Source organism: Nannospalax galili, unplaced genomic scaffold (assembly GCF_000622305.1).
Source record: "Nannospalax galili isolate Female #2095 unplaced genomic scaffold, S.galili_v1.0 scaffold15, whole genome shotgun sequence".
Taxonomy (NCBI): Eukaryota; Metazoa; Chordata; class Mammalia; order Rodentia; family Spalacidae; genus Nannospalax; species Nannospalax galili.
In genome coordinates, this window is record NW_008337322.1 from 2,382,691 (window position 1) to 2,398,541 (window position 15,851).

The window sequence follows — 15,851 nt, forward strand, 5'->3', positions numbered from 1 at the left end:
TTCTGCGTTTACGATTCTCTGACTATGTTGCAGATCTGTGTGGTTTGTCACATGTAGTCTATGTAATAGATTTGTGTGGTGTAATATGTGATCTATGTAACTTATCTATGTGGTGGTCATATGTGATATGTGTGACAGATCTTTGTGGTGGTCATATATGAACTATGTTACAGATCTGTGTGGTGAGACCATATGTGATCTATGTAACAGCTCTGTGTGGTGGTCATGTGTGATTTATGTAACAGGTCTGTGTGGCATCATAAGTGATTTATGTAACAGATCTGTGTGGTGGCCATATGTGATCTATGTTATAGATCTGTGTGGTGGTCTTTTTGTTTGCGTTGTAATATTTCAAATGAAGAGGTCATCAGTTGCTCTACTTTTAAGGACAGGAGAGGATAGAGGTCCAGTATCACCTTCAGGAGCATGCCTTCGGTTAGATCTGGTATCCGTCTGCTGGTAAGCTCCTCAGACATTCCTCACAAGATAGACTTTAGTTCCTTTGTGAGAAAACAAGTCTCTATTGAAAATTCCTGCCTTCATCTTAATGAATTTTCTTTATAGCTGTCCTGTTGCATAAGATTGGGTGATAGTCTTTGATCAATGCCCATTACTATCCTGTTGTGAACATTTTTAATGTAGTCCGATCTTGCTGGTATTTGATTATTTCCTTCCTCATTGCCTCATAATGCTCTGCAATCAAATCAAATCATTATTTTTCTAATTGTATTCCATCAGTTCTGCAAATCTTCTCTCCAAAACATGGTGACTTTACTTGGCATAACATTCAGGGGATGTAAAATATCTTTTCCTTACACAGTTCACCTAGCAGAGCTACATGCCTGGTTTTCTTCAATGGACATTCCTGGGCCATTTTCTTTCTTGTATGTGTTCATGTGACTTTCTCTCACTATATACTCTCTAGGTTCTCTCCCAGAGCTTGTTTCTCCTAATCAAACTGGACTTGGCTTCCTACTTCCTCCTCTGGATTCTATAGCAAATGAGTCCATTCCCTTTGCGGTTTACACACTTCTGACATTTCACTTAGCTTTTCACAAAAACCTGCTTTGGCAACCCAGCTAGAGCTTCAGTGTTTGAGTGGAGAACTTTCCTACGTATCCTCAGTGAAGAACCAGGCTGAATTCCCATGGTTACTTCATTACTGGTGCAAAAGATAAAAATAATTTGCTATTCCAGAGGCTTGAAGAAAACTAGGTTTGTGTGTGCACCTGGAAGGGAGCCTGCCTCTACCTCCAAGGCTGTTTCATTTTTGCTGGATTGAGTTGAGATTTCATGGAGAGAGGGAACTATGTGCTGTGCTCTTTATGAAAAATATAATACTGATATTGAGAATCATTTAAGTTTTGGGGCCCTTGCCACACTGGTGTCAGAGCCAGTACAAGAACTCTGTGACTTGCTTTGATTCAGGAATTATTTTTTGCTTAATATTTTTTTGGTTGAGTTCTAGGTACTGTTGTCTCTGTCTGGAAATCTCTTCATCCTGAAGTAAGATCTGTTTTAAAGTATGATCTGTTCTAAGAAGCACATGGGCACTCATGACTATGAGCCCTCATATTTCTGTGTACATAAAATTTGGAGGGCTAGTATTGGGCACTCACATTCTGCGGGTTCCTTAAGAATCACTTCCACCTTCTGGATTGAGAATGTGGGGCTCAGAGATCTCAGGCAATGTCCCCTAAACAACACTGCTGCATTTTCCCTTTGAAACTCTTGGTTCCCTGGCGGCTCATGGAAGTTTTACAAAGCTCCTTTGTGTTTGCTTTAAGCTGCTCTGCTCTCTTGTGGGGGGTTGTTAATTTTTAATTGATAAAAATAATTGAATTTTTAAAAACATGTGTTTTGGTTATGTGTATGTGTTTGTGTCTGTATGTGGATCTGTGGATGTGTGGACAGACACCTTCCTTTGGACACTGAAGGTGTTGAATCGTCCTCGAACTGGGACTACAGGCTGCTAGTGAAATGGCAAAACTCACTCCATTTTGCCCTGCCTGAATTTGCTTCACCCTGTGTTTTTGCCCAGCCGTTCTCACTGCAGCCAGCCAGGCAGAGTGTCTCATGCAGGCAGTTTCAGGAAGTACATTGTTTTTACAGTGCTGGGAAGCTTACAAGTACCCAGGTAACACATCCTCCCTCCCAGTCCAAACAAAACTTTTTGGTAACTGAAAACCTCTTTGCTAATTGATCTGCCCCTAGTCTGGTGTAACTATGGTTGCTGGCTTTGCCCCTGGAATGATGTAATTGTAGTTTTAAGCTTTATAATCCCTGCCCTGCTTCTCCTCAGAGTTGAGTGTTCTTTTGGGCTTTAGCTCCCTCTCTGACCACCAGCTATTAATAAAGGACTCCTAATTCACATCACTATGCCCCATTCCTCAGTGCCTCTAGTGCTATTACAGCTATGAGCCTCTGAACATGGGTAGAAACCACACTCCTGTTCACTTTACTAGGTGAATGTGGTATTACCACATGGTATTACCCACTGAGTCATCTCTCCAACCCCAAATGATTTAATCTTAAATTGTGATTTGGGATCAAGGTTGTAAGAGCTTGGAAAAACCAAATGTGACATCAACATGGAACTTGTAATCACTTACATGATGTCTGGTTTATAGATAAAGTAACTCTGGCCACTGGTTATAAACTTATCCATGGGAATGTTGAACACCAGGTAATTAAATTCTTCCTGATATCAGTGGCAATTATCTAGTAGCCTCTGAATTCACTTAGAGTCCAGAACTGTGGTGGTCAGACTCCATTTTGATTTGGTGAGGAGAATGCCCCCATTCTAGTAAACACTTCTGGTGCCTTTGCCTCTTGCTTTGCTACTTTTTATTCAACTCAGTAAGGGCCCAGTGAGGAGGTACTACGCCTGAAGCACTCTGGAGACTCAGCCACATAGGGTCTTCAGATTGGCTTTGAGGTTATTTAAACTGTTTATATTTCTTGGGGGGGGGTGGCAGAAAGTGTTCTCCAGTCTTTTCTATTTATATATTGATTTGAGGTGAGAATGTTTTATTTTGATTTATTTTGAGTATTTCATCTAATTAAGATCAAAATAGTTTCATTGGCTTTGCATTTAAGGACAGGTACTTGAAAATCTGGCTCAGATCCAAGGCAGGTTTCTCTCTCCCTAGGGATGGGGTTTGAATGCCACAGTGTTCTCCCGCAATGCAAAAGCTAACCAATAAATCTCAGCAAGTTCACAAGGTTTCAGATTCTATTAGAAAAAGAGAACAAAGGACCAACAGAATTAGAGACAAGTGATGTGACCTGCTGCCACCAAGGAGGTTCATTAGAAACTGACGACAGACCTAGGAAACATTTACCTGAGGAATGTTTGCATCCTGGTGGAACCGTTTGTCCCATGCCTACTGACTGACATGTGGAGGGTCAGAAAGATGTGCTAGTGAAACAGCATCCTTTGTTCACTGAGACTGGTACCCAAACAACGTGAATTTTACATCTCTTTCATTTTGAGTAACATTTTCCCTCTTTTTCTGAGCAGTCATGAGAGGCTTAATTAATGAATTAGTATTTGCCGAAATCTTTGATATCCCAAGATGAAAGGTTTTGCGTGAGGGGAAAGCTTGGCGCCAGCAGGAAAATGTCCTCTTGGAGACAGGATGTGCAGAGAGCACTAGGCTGGTATATTTGACAAGTGCAATTAGAAGGTTTGATCCTGTTTCTCTGTTCTGTTTTTATCATGTCCATTATCCCGGAGGATATGAGTCTAATAGGAGAGGTAAAGTCTCATTGGCCAGAAACCTTTGTTACCCGCACATATAGACACATTCCCCAGTGGTTAAGGCAGGTGCAAAGTTTATGGGCAGCCTCCTTCTGGAGCAATAAAAGCTGCTTTTATTTCAAATTCTCTTTTTACACCAGTTGCTATTACACTGAAAAGCTCCTGGCATTTGGAAGGCAATAAGCAGGGCATAAAATCCGTTCTTTCCTGAGCAGGTCCTGTTCCTAGGACTGCTTTTAAACTGACTAGCTTACAGCAAAGAGAGACAGCTGAGGGTTCTGCAACACTCCCAGGAAAAGCAGGGCCTTTCTAACTAGCTGGGTTCAGTACATGGGTTTTAGAGGAGTTACTGATTGAATCTATAGCAATTTCCTTACACGACTGAGTTCTTTGTATTTGAAATATTAAGTTGACAAAATTAATGTTGACTGTGGATTGATGGAATGATTTATTTATTCCAGTTTTCCTGCAGAATCCCTCTCTCTTGGTTTAGATTCACTGCAGTTCTTCCCTTGAGAAATTTCAGGTCTTAGTTCTCTCTCAATTCGGAGTATCAAAGCAATGTAGAGTCGGAAGCATGTTCAGTGCCTTTCCTGAGCAACACACTGAAAGGTCCACCTCATGAAGACTGGCCTACGTGACGACATCAAAGCAGAAGTGTCTGTGCAGACAGTACTGCAAATCAGAGCCCTCTCTCCTTTCTCACACAGAGGCAGTAGCCACCTGCACCTCCATGGTAGGCTGAACCGCCAAGCTGGTATCAGTGGGTTGCACCTGACTTGGAATGAAATTCTACTCCATGAACTGTCTATGTAAGTCCACAGTCACATTCCTGAAGAAGATCCTGTACTTATTAGCACCATAAAAAGAAGAAGACAGAGTGTTGGAACCAGTTGCTGAGCTACAGTCAGCAGTGTCTCTGAACATGGAGCGATCCAAGGTCAGAAACAACTTGTAGACTGGATATAAATTGGGATTGATTGACAGATTTTGCTTCAAATCAAGTCCTTTTCACCTCTACCATATGATAATCTTGCAAAAATACCTTTTATCCTCAGTGGCAATATCACAATTGCTACAACATGTAATTATAAAATTGGTAATAGGGAAAATACTCCGTTTGTTAAGTTGCCCCAGGCAGTAGATTATTTCTGAATTCTTCTGCAGAATTCCCTGAAACGGCAGTAAGATTCTTGGCTGCTGCTGGTTTTCACACGGGTAGACAGCAGCTTTTTTAGATCTTGAGCGAGTGAGAGAGAGATGTCAGAAATTTGGAGGTAAATTTGCAGGAGAAGCTTAGGGGCGTAGTTGGAGATGAAAAAAAACCAGCAAATAATGAACAATCATCAAGAAATGAAACTGACTGATTGTACGCAGAACAGGGCATGTGGTCAAGGAAATGACTCAGTGACCATGAATTTAGGCACCTCAGATTCATGGTGCTTCTACTCACAATTTGTAATCTGGTTATGGTGTGAGTTGATTTTGGCTGTATTAATTCACTTCCTACAGTACAACTTTGGGTATTGTATAGATGTAGTCACAAAAATTAACACTTTCTTAGCTTCAAGGTATAGGTCTGATTCCTCAAAACTGCTTTCAGCCCCTAAAACAAGTCGGCCCTGCACAGCACGCATCACCACCTATGGGTGAACATGTACAGAGGGAGGTTCTTTGATTGTTAATACTGACTGCAATAATGGCCAAGTGGCCTTTCCTCTAGTTAACTTAAGAAACTTAAGGTTTTTGTTTCAAGGTGACATTGTGTCTAGACAAACTTTGTAGTCAATCTGCTCTTACTGTTCAGTGGACTCTAACAAGGATTCATCCTTCCCAATCTCTGAGTCCTGGAAGGCAAAGCAGACCCTAGAACACAAGTGCCTTGTTCTGAAGGATTTCTAACTTTTGTGCCTCTAGTCCATTCACAAAGAAGTGCAGCTGACCACCTGCACATGAGACCTAACGTGAGCAATTTGGAAATCCTCTGGTGTGTGGTTCATGTCAGGAGAGGGAGATGAGTTCTGGAAAATGGAAGGCACTAGCCTGCGAGATTCATAGACACACTGAAGTCTTGCCCACTTACAAATAAACCATGGAAGATTGGCTGCTTATAAGATCAAACGCAGAGAGAAATGCCAGTTCTCCAATTTATTATGTGCGACAATTTGATAAATTTCAGAAAGGGCGTTGGTATATATTAGGCAGTGTCTCTAGATGAGGGATATTTCATGTATTTGCTTACTAGGATGGCCAGCAAAGTTCCGAGTGTGACCACGTCACGGTTTTCCATCTGTGCACGTAGGCGTGTCCTGACTAATCAGCCTCTTCCCCACACTGTGGTGAAGAGCTGTGTGGCATGTGGTCTCTCCATCCTTCTCCTTTGCTTTCTTCTCTAATTGTTTATTCTGAATTGGTTATCCTTATTGATGAATCATTCATTTCCCCAATTTCCCTTGAATCTCTTAAGGTTCTTCAAATGAAAGAAAAAAAAAAAAAGCAGACTCATTTGAGATGGCATGTTTTGTACATGTGAATGCAGGCTGTTAGGATACTTGAAAGAGTATTCTTTTAAGTGATTAAACTGACCATTTTATAATCTTGTTTATATGATTAATTTATCTAGAACATTCCTTTTCATTGAGGATATGAAGACAAACTCTGTCCTAACACCTCCTGAATTGTCAGTGTCTGTATAACTGAGGTGCGAATTAAAGAGTTTTCCAGAGCCCAGTGTCTAGCAGTCAGGACCACAACACTGGTAACATTAACAAAGGACTTTCTATCTTGGGGATAAATGAAGTTTCCCTAGATGGCAGCTGATCTACAAGATATTTGTATTTCATGCTGCTAATAAATGTTCATTAAAACATGTTTCATTATTAATTATACAGACCAGGAGTCACAGCTCCAGTAAATTGTATCACTATTATAATGAATGTATTTAATTACAGAAGTTCAGCAGTAAAGCTTATTTTTGTAAAGTAGTTCTATTAGGTGTGTTCTATGCCTTAAACATCAAAAAGCAGACCTCACAACACACTGATGTTGTGCAAGCACACAGGAGTGGGCTTCTCTCTGTGCTGCAGGGACCGACACCAAATTTACAATGACCACTGTGTATGATGCTTTATTTAGCATTCATCCTGTTACAGAGTGACGAGCCAGCCATGGGTATTGAATACCTGACAGGCATCATCCAGCTTGTGCCTCTTAGTCCAATACGTCATCTGTGATGATCTATGGCTGTGTCCTAGTAAATCATTCTTGCCCAGAATGGAATCTGTGTCTGGGCATCTGGGTGCTCCTATGTGTAAAGATCTCCTTGGAGAAATGTACTTTTGAGGTGGGAACTACCACAGAGCTAATAAACGTGAGATTTACTATAAACATTGCAATATTCTGTTTGAAGGCGTGTTGACAGTGTAGAGCCAGAGGAAACAGAGGCCCCACGAGTGTCAATGAGTGACTCCAAATTATACCATGAAGCCTGAAGAGCCAAGTCTGCACGGGGGCCTCGTCTCTGCTGTCCTTGAAAGATGCAGGAAGACACAAATTTAACCCTATCTCTGCTTCTCATAGCTCTGTGGTCTTGGTCACTTTGTTTACCTCTCCTTCACCTCTGTTTTCATATGCACAAGGCCAGGAGGCCCTGTCTGCTGGTTGTTTCTTGCTTTTCAGGCAAAGTCCTTGTAAATCCCTTGTGCCCAGAAGCCTGGAAAGTGTGTTCTCCTCAGTTTCAGGTACAGAGCAGACTTCTCAGCATGTGGCCTGGTCCGCTTCCCAGGGGATCTCAGCCTTTCTTCTCCTCTTCCATGGGATGATCTTTCAAGCACATTACTTGTTCCTGAATGGCCTTTGTGGGAGCAAACTCTAGCGATTATTTTGAGACAAAGGAAAGATCTGGCATCTGATAGCACATTCCTCATCACAGAGCTGGTTCTAAAGATGGCAGAGTCCTTTTCAAAGAACTCTGGGAGGGAGGATTATCAAGAGTTAAAATTTTAGAAAAGCTCTGAATTCCCAGCATACTTGGGCTTCCTGATAACACTTTCCAACTTCTACAATAAGAGGGACAGTTTGATAACATTGATATGATGCCTACTCTTGCTTGTCCTTTGGAACTGACAGGTGCCTGGGAGATTAAGCACGCAGGAGGATGTGTCTGTGAGGGTGTTTCCCCAGAGGGATTGCCTGAAAGATGAAGAAGAATCACCCTGAGTACACAGGCAACACCAGTTCACTCACTGGAAGAACACAGTGTGAAAGACAGAGAGATACCTAGAAACAGGCAAGCAGCCCCTCTCTCTCTTTCCCTCTCTCTCTCCCCCTCTCTCTTTCATCTTCCTTTCTACCATGACATAAGTACCCTCTGTCATGTGTTCTCCTGCTTGATATTCTATTTCTGCATGGGCTCAGATTCAAAGGAACCAATCACTATCATATTATGAGATAAAAGAATCTTTACTCCATGTGGTTTCTGATGGGCGACGTGTCATGGTGGGCAGATGAAGTTCTGGTTTGTTCTCTCCATTGCTGTGACAAAATACTCTGACCACTACCAACTTGTGGACAAAAGGGTTTATTCAGCTTACATCTCCCAGGTCACAGTTCATCAGGGAGCCCAAGGAAGGAACTCAGGGCAGGAACCTGGAGGCAGGAGCTGGAGCACAGGCCATGGATGAACGCTGTTTACTGACTTGCTCCCCTGGCCCCTGCTCAGCCTGCTTTCTTATGCAACACAGGCCCACCTGCCCAGGGGTGGCACCACCCACAGTGGGCTGGGCCCTCCCACATCACTCATCAAGAAGATGCCCCATGGACATGGACACAGGCCAGTCCAATAGAGGCAATTCCCCAATTGAGGCTCCCTCAACCCAGGTGTGTCAAGTTGACACTAAAGCTGTCCAGCACAGATGACTAACCAGCTCAGTCTGAGACTCTAAGCAAAATCTCTGAAAGGCCTGATACCAGTGTCACGTATGGGCTCTATCTTATAAGGCAGAATTGAAATCCAATTAGAAAGTGGTTGGTTACTCACATACCCATGCCGCTTTGCACCAGTGGACATGCCCTCAGCGTGATTTCTCCTTTATTCTACAGATTACGTATGTAGTGTCTTCAGCAATGGGGACTCACAGTGAAGTTGGGTGGGAAACCAAGCAAAGCAATGGCCCATATCATCTGAAAGTCAGTAAGATTCCTGGTCAACAGCTTCCAAAGAGGGAGTCTGCCCTGGTATCAGGCTTTTACTTTTTAGCCTATGGTGTCTAGTGGGGTTTATGTCCTGCTGTTATAAGGTAACTCCTCCTAATCTGTTTTTGCAATGTGTGTGCACATGCTTTGAGAAGCGTCTGCAGTGGTAGGTTTCCATATGGCTTTTTCTAACGACCTTTAGTATTAGTTATCCCTCCCCAAACTCCCTCCTCTGCATTAACCGCCTTACTCCATTGCTCCATTTACTCCCTTATGTCATCACAGTCCGTCTCCCCTCCCAAAAGCCTTCCCCACGACCTTTGATAGTTTCCTGTCCTCTCTGTATTTTCAAATTTAAACTGCATATCTAGGAATTCAAAGCTGGCATCCAACTATGAGAGAGAACATGCAGGGTTTGTCTTTCTGGGTCTCAGTTACCTCACACAGGATGATTGTTTCCAGTTTCATCCATTTACTTGTGAATTTCACAATTTAATTTTTAACAGCTGAATAATACTCCATTGTGCAAATGTGCGTTCAATATCCATTAATCATTTGATGGACATCTAAGATGTTTCCAATTTCTGGCTACTGTGAATATATCCACAATGAACACGTATGAGCCGACATCTCTATTTTAAGGCATACTCTTGGGGTATAAGCCCGAGAGTGATGTGACTGAATCATATGGTAGGCCAATTTCTACCATACTGAGGAATCCACACCGATTTGCAAAGTGGCTGCAGCAGTTTGGACTCCCAGCACAGTGGAGAACAGTCCCTTCTCTTCATCCTTGCCCAAACTTACTGTTGTTTGTTTCTTGGATCTGAGCAACTCTGGGTTGTGCAACTTGAAATCTCAGTGTTCTTAAGTCATATTTCCCTGAGGACGGAAGCTGTTGGATACGTTTTTAAGTATCTCTCAGCAGTTTTGGCTTCATCTCTTTAGAAATCCCTCTACTGCCCCAATTTTAAATCAACTTGCTTGTCTTCTTTGGAGGTTTAGTTTTTTAGTTCTTTGCATGTTCTCAGTACTAACTCTATGTCTAGCTGGTTAAGCTCTTTCCCATTCTGTCCATTGCCTCCCCACTTGAATGGCAGTGTCCTTTCCTATGCAGAAGCTTTTTTGCTTCATGAAGTCGTAAACAACAATTTGTCAATCATTGGACTTAATGCCTGTGCTATAGGAGTCTGGTTCAGGTCACAGGCCATAGGGGAGAGCCTAATACCATTAGTCTGCTAAATAGATATAATACTAAACTGAATCTTAATGACATTGCTATAGCAATAGATTGATGAATCTCTCAACAACTGTCACCAAAGAAGCTTCCTTATGCAGCAGATGGTAATTAACACAAAGAAATACACCTGGCCAGCATGCAGAGAACAAGACACTGCAGAGTGCTCATGCCTCCATTGGGAAGCCATGACAACCTTCTGCCTCCTAAGGCTCAGGGATCGTGGAGGAAGAGAAGACCAGAAGATTTTAAGAGTCAGAGGTGGTAGATGATCACAAGGAAACAGAGTTTTCCAGACAGCTGGAAAGTTGTTCATATGAACTCATAGCCATGGTAACAGCATGCACAAATACCACTACCATGCAAGCGCAAGCCAGACAAATGCCCAGCATAGGCATAAAGAAGTGGGTAAGAGACCTTAACACTTCCTGAGGGACTGTTGGCAACTGGTGCTTATTGGGAGGGGCAGAGTCAGACTCATTTAAGGGTGAGATCCTTGGTATGGACCCACACTGAAGGGCATTTTGGGACACAAGTTTGACTCTATAGGTCTTAATACATACGCGCGCACGCGCGCACACACACACACACATGATGGAGGTGGAGGTAGGAGTAGTGGGGTGCAGATGGAGAAGGAGAACCAAATCCAATCAATATATTGTATGAAAATTTCAAGAAATGAAAACAGGCTCTGGAAGGCAGCATGACCTGTGCAGATACCATGACGTTCCTGATGGTCACTCAAGCCAGACGTGCAGACCCCCAAACTATTCAAGACCTGACATCTTTTTTTTTTATTATTATTATTGATTGCCTCAGACCTCAGAGCATGCGGATTTTACTCTTGCTCCTGAAAATCGATGTGTAGAACCTGGAAGCATCACCCCATGTTTATAGAGAAAGAATTTATCTAGTCTCTTATTGGGTTTCTACCAGCTCTAGACACACACTTCAAAGTGTGTGGTGTGTCATTGTTTTAATCTGGTCTCTTCAGTCCTAAGAGTGTATTACTTTGATCTCAAGTGAAGGTTTACTAGCACTGTGCATGACTGTATTTAATCATTTTATAGGTTTTCTTGGAAAGTGGCACATGGAGATCTTTTTTCCCTTGTCCACATTTGTTTATTTTTGTTTACTTTATTTGGACAAAGTTTTTCCGTCTTGATTTAACCTTGTTGCAAAATTCAACCGTGGTTTATCTTTCTTGAGAGCAAATGGAGCAAGCTAACAAAAATAAAGGAGAGTTTTTAAAAATGAGCTGTGACACATTACAGAAGATACTGCCTTCACTGAACTCTAAAATGCAGTGTGTTTTACTACAACCCGGAGACTGGTGGTTGTTTGTGCTTTCCTTTTCCATTTCCTCTGTTTTCTGTTTTGGCTCTGGGGAGGAGACACTGTCATACATAAGCCTTGACTGCGAGTAGCTTGCTTCAGACACAGTGGAAATAATTGGCAGGGATAAGCATCCTACAAGAGGATTAAGCATTCATAGGAGTAAGAACAACATCTGCAGTGACAAGATAAAGATGATACAGACCATTAAACTGCACACATCAGGGTATAAACCGACCACCAGCTGGGGTCAGAAAGAAATCTCCCCTCCTGGTATAATATTGTACAATTAAGCAAATTTAGAGATTTTATGTCTTCCTTCAGAACATTCATTATCATCCAGCCTCACAAACAAACTCCTGATTCTCGATTGTCTCCCCATTGTCCTCATTTCAAATGACCTTAAACATTCAAGCTTGGCAGTGTTGTGCTTTGCCCTGTGGCCAAACTCACCCCGCAAGGGTCCTGTGGGCACGGTGCCTCTGGGCTTCTCCCAGGATTGCTGCCATGGACCTTTCTGCTTTCTGTCTTTGCTGTTTCCTCTTCAGAGACGGTGACAGTCCTGGGGAGGCAGACTGTCAGCATATGTTTTAGGGTATAATGGTTAGTGTCAGGTTCAGAAGAGAATCTGATCTTGTCTTTATTCCTCCTTTCATGTCTATGATCTATCACGTGATTAATCAAGCATTAACTATTCAGTGACGACCTTTGCTGTGAATGGTGCTCTTCAAATCCTAAGAACGTAGGTGCTAGTAAAATGAAAATGAGTGTTTGCCTCATCGAGAAGACATTAAAGACACAATAGACAATGCATAGAAAAGCCAACAAATCCTGACAGAAAGGTGAAAAATACAATTTAGCAAAATAACGTGTCATAATGAGAGAATCAACAAAGGAGCAGAAGACTTCCGTAATACTATATTCCATCAGAACCTCTAGATCTGCATGTGAAATTCTGGCCAATAACGGCAGGATGCAGTTTTCTCAGGAGCACAGCCACAGTATCAGGGTAACTCCACCCTATGCTGCACAGCAAACAAAGTGAAAAGGTTTGAAGGAAGGCAAAGTAAGTGTGGCTGCCTTAAATGGGGAGGTCAAGCAGACCACACGAGGAACATTTCAGATACTTTGCATTGGTCAGGTTTTGTTACTGTAACAAAATGCCAGCCTCTTGCTGAAATTTTATAAAGACAATATGTTTATTATTTCACACTGTGGCATCAACTGGTCTCCCCTGACTCACTCATCTGGAAAATTGTAATACTTGTACATGGAAAGAAACAAGAGAAACCACACCCCAAGTAAGAGTCATGGAACCTCTGTTCTTTTTATAAAAACCCTGTCAGGAGAACCGAGGTAATATCTTCCAGACCCTCGGTGACCTGCGGATCATCACCCAAACTCCACCCCCTCTTGACATTACCACAATGAGAACCAGACTCCCAACTTGTGAGCCCTTGGGTGCATCCTCACCAGACCATTCAGCATGTGTCTAAGTCAGATAACATTTGTAAGGAGCCACTGGCTAAAGGAAAAAACAAATAAAGTTTAGAAAACTTAGAAATGAATAAAAATCAAGGTGCAAAGTACCAAAATGCATAATGGGATGTGGCCAACTGGTGTGGAACTCGCAGACATATGGTCAGTATTAAAAAGAAGATCTCTTGGGACTGGAGAAATGGCTCAGCAGTTAAGAACACCAACTGTTCTTACAGAAGACCTGAGTTCAAATCCCAGCACCCACATGGCAGCTAACAATTGTCCATAACTCCAGTTCCAGGGGATCAGACAGCCTCTTCTGACCTCCGCGGGCATTGCACGACATGGGTACATTTACCTACATGTAGGCAGTACACACATATACATAAAATAAAATAATAAAAAAAGGATCTCACATAAATGCTCTGTTTCTTTACCATCTTGGAAAATGAAAAGCGCAGCTGCAAGAGGCAGCTGGAAGGAAATAATAAGTATCAGAGAGGACGTTTATGAACTAAAACAGTAAGTAAAACGTAATGTAGGTTCTTTGAAAAGATAAAAATGATGACTGAAAAACTGGAACCAGAAATGGCTATCAATATTGAATAACTAAAAATTATCATAAAACTCTGTTTACGAAACCTGTATCCTAACAAATTAGGTAATGGATGAATGAACAACTTCCTGGAAATACCCAACCTACTCAACTTAAGTATGAGGAGATAATTAAGGCTGATTAACAAAGTTCAAGGTGAACCTGGGGTCAGAACTGAAGTTTATATGAGCAGCTCAGGTTCAGAAAACATGACAAGTGAATTCTCACCAATGTTTAGAATAAGACTGGAGAGAGAATGTTCTAGTTTGGTTTCTCTTGTTCTGAGCAAACACTGACCAAAACCTGCTTGTAGGAGGAAGAGTTTTATTTTATTACATGTCCCCATACTAGTTCATTGAGGCAATTTAAGGCAGGAACTAAGCACGGCAGGAACCCAGAGGCAGGAACTGAAGCACAGCCCACAGGAACACTGCTTGCTGACTTGATTCCCTGGCCTGTGCCCAGCCCGCCTCCTTACACAACCCAGGACTAACTGCTCAGGGCTGGCACCACTTAGAGTGGGTTGTGCCCTCCTGCATCACTTAACAACCAAGAATCACAGATATGCCTACAGAGCAATCCTATAAGGGGAAATTCTTCAACTGAGACTCCTTCTTCCCAGCGTGTCCTGTTGTGCCCTGAAACTGTCAGGCACAGTTACTTACTGACTTGTTTCTCCTGGTTTGCTCAGCTACTTTTCTTTTATGGCCCTAGGGATGGTACCTCATCCCTGGGCCATCCTACATCAGTTAGCAATCAAGAACATGCCCAACAGACATGCCCACAGGCTAGTCTGATAGAGACAGTTCCTCAATTGGGGTTCCCTTGTCCATGGTGCCTCTAGTTTATTTCAAATTGACAAAATGCTGAGCACAGAAGGCTCCATGTTTGCTTTCGTGGAGGACCAGCTTCTGTTACTAGCACCCATATTAGGCTGCTTGAAACCACCTGTAACTCTAATTCTCAGGACTCTAACACCCACTTCTAACTTTCAGGGGCACTTAAACACATATTTTACATAATCATGCACTTAGGACCTTATACATACACATAAAATAAAAGATAAAAAAAGAATATTTAAAGTTAAGAACATTTCTTCACAACGTCTTCCAAGTATTATCAGGTGGGAGTTTTTCACTTATTCTATGAGGTCAATTTACTCTAGGAAAAAAAGGAAATGAAGACACCACACGTGTAAAAGAAACTGAGAAACTGAAATCTAAGGAACAGTGTCTAATGACATCAACACAAAATGTCTTCAACACAGTATCAGCAGACTAAATATCCATTATGAATCATGCATTATATGTTGTATCAAATTGAAATTTACCCCAAGATAATATCCTCAATCAATAAAATAAAAATCATAATGCTCTCCACAGATTTAGATGATTGGAACAAAATCCAACACCTTTATGAATAAAAAAAACAACAACAAATGAAGAGTAGGTAAGAATTGCCTCAGATGATAAAGGATTTCTTTAAAATCACCAATTATTATTATTAATGTTGACTAGGGAAACCTCCACTTTTCACACAGTCTAGCCTCACTTGGGTATGACATGACATACATAAGCATTCTAAAGCCCTCGAGAAAATATAATTGTGAAGTTTAGCCAGATTGTACAGTATAAGATCAATATACAAACATTTCACTTCCATACACTGACAAAATGCAGAACTAAGATTAAGAAAACTCTTCCATTTAAAATAACATTGAAAATAATAAAATACTTAGAAATAAATTAACCACGGGAAATATAAGAACTAAATGCTGATTACTTCAAAATGTTAATATAATAATTGTCATAGTTAACATCAGTTGTCAACTTGACATTCCTGGAAAAAGAAAGCCTCAGCTGAGGAATTTGCTGGATCCTACCACTTGAGGGGCCTCTCTGTGAATCATTTTCCTGACTGACGTCTGATGTGGGAAGGCCCAGCCCACCGTGGACAGAGACATTCCTGGGCAGGTTGTCCTGGGCTGTATAAGAAACACAGCTGAGCAAGCCAGGAGGAAACCAGTAGGAAGCACTCTTCTGTGGCTTTTGCTTCACTTCCTGCCTCCAGGCTCCTGCCTTGAGTTTCCACCTGGGCTTCCCTTTAAGTAAGCCAAATAAACCCTTTCCTCTCCAAGTTGATCTATGTCCCTGTTTTATCAGAGCAAGAGAAAACTAAATAGAAAAATAATGTAATGAAATCCAGATTAAGTGGGAAATCCTCTCATTTTCTTTATTGAACATCTGATA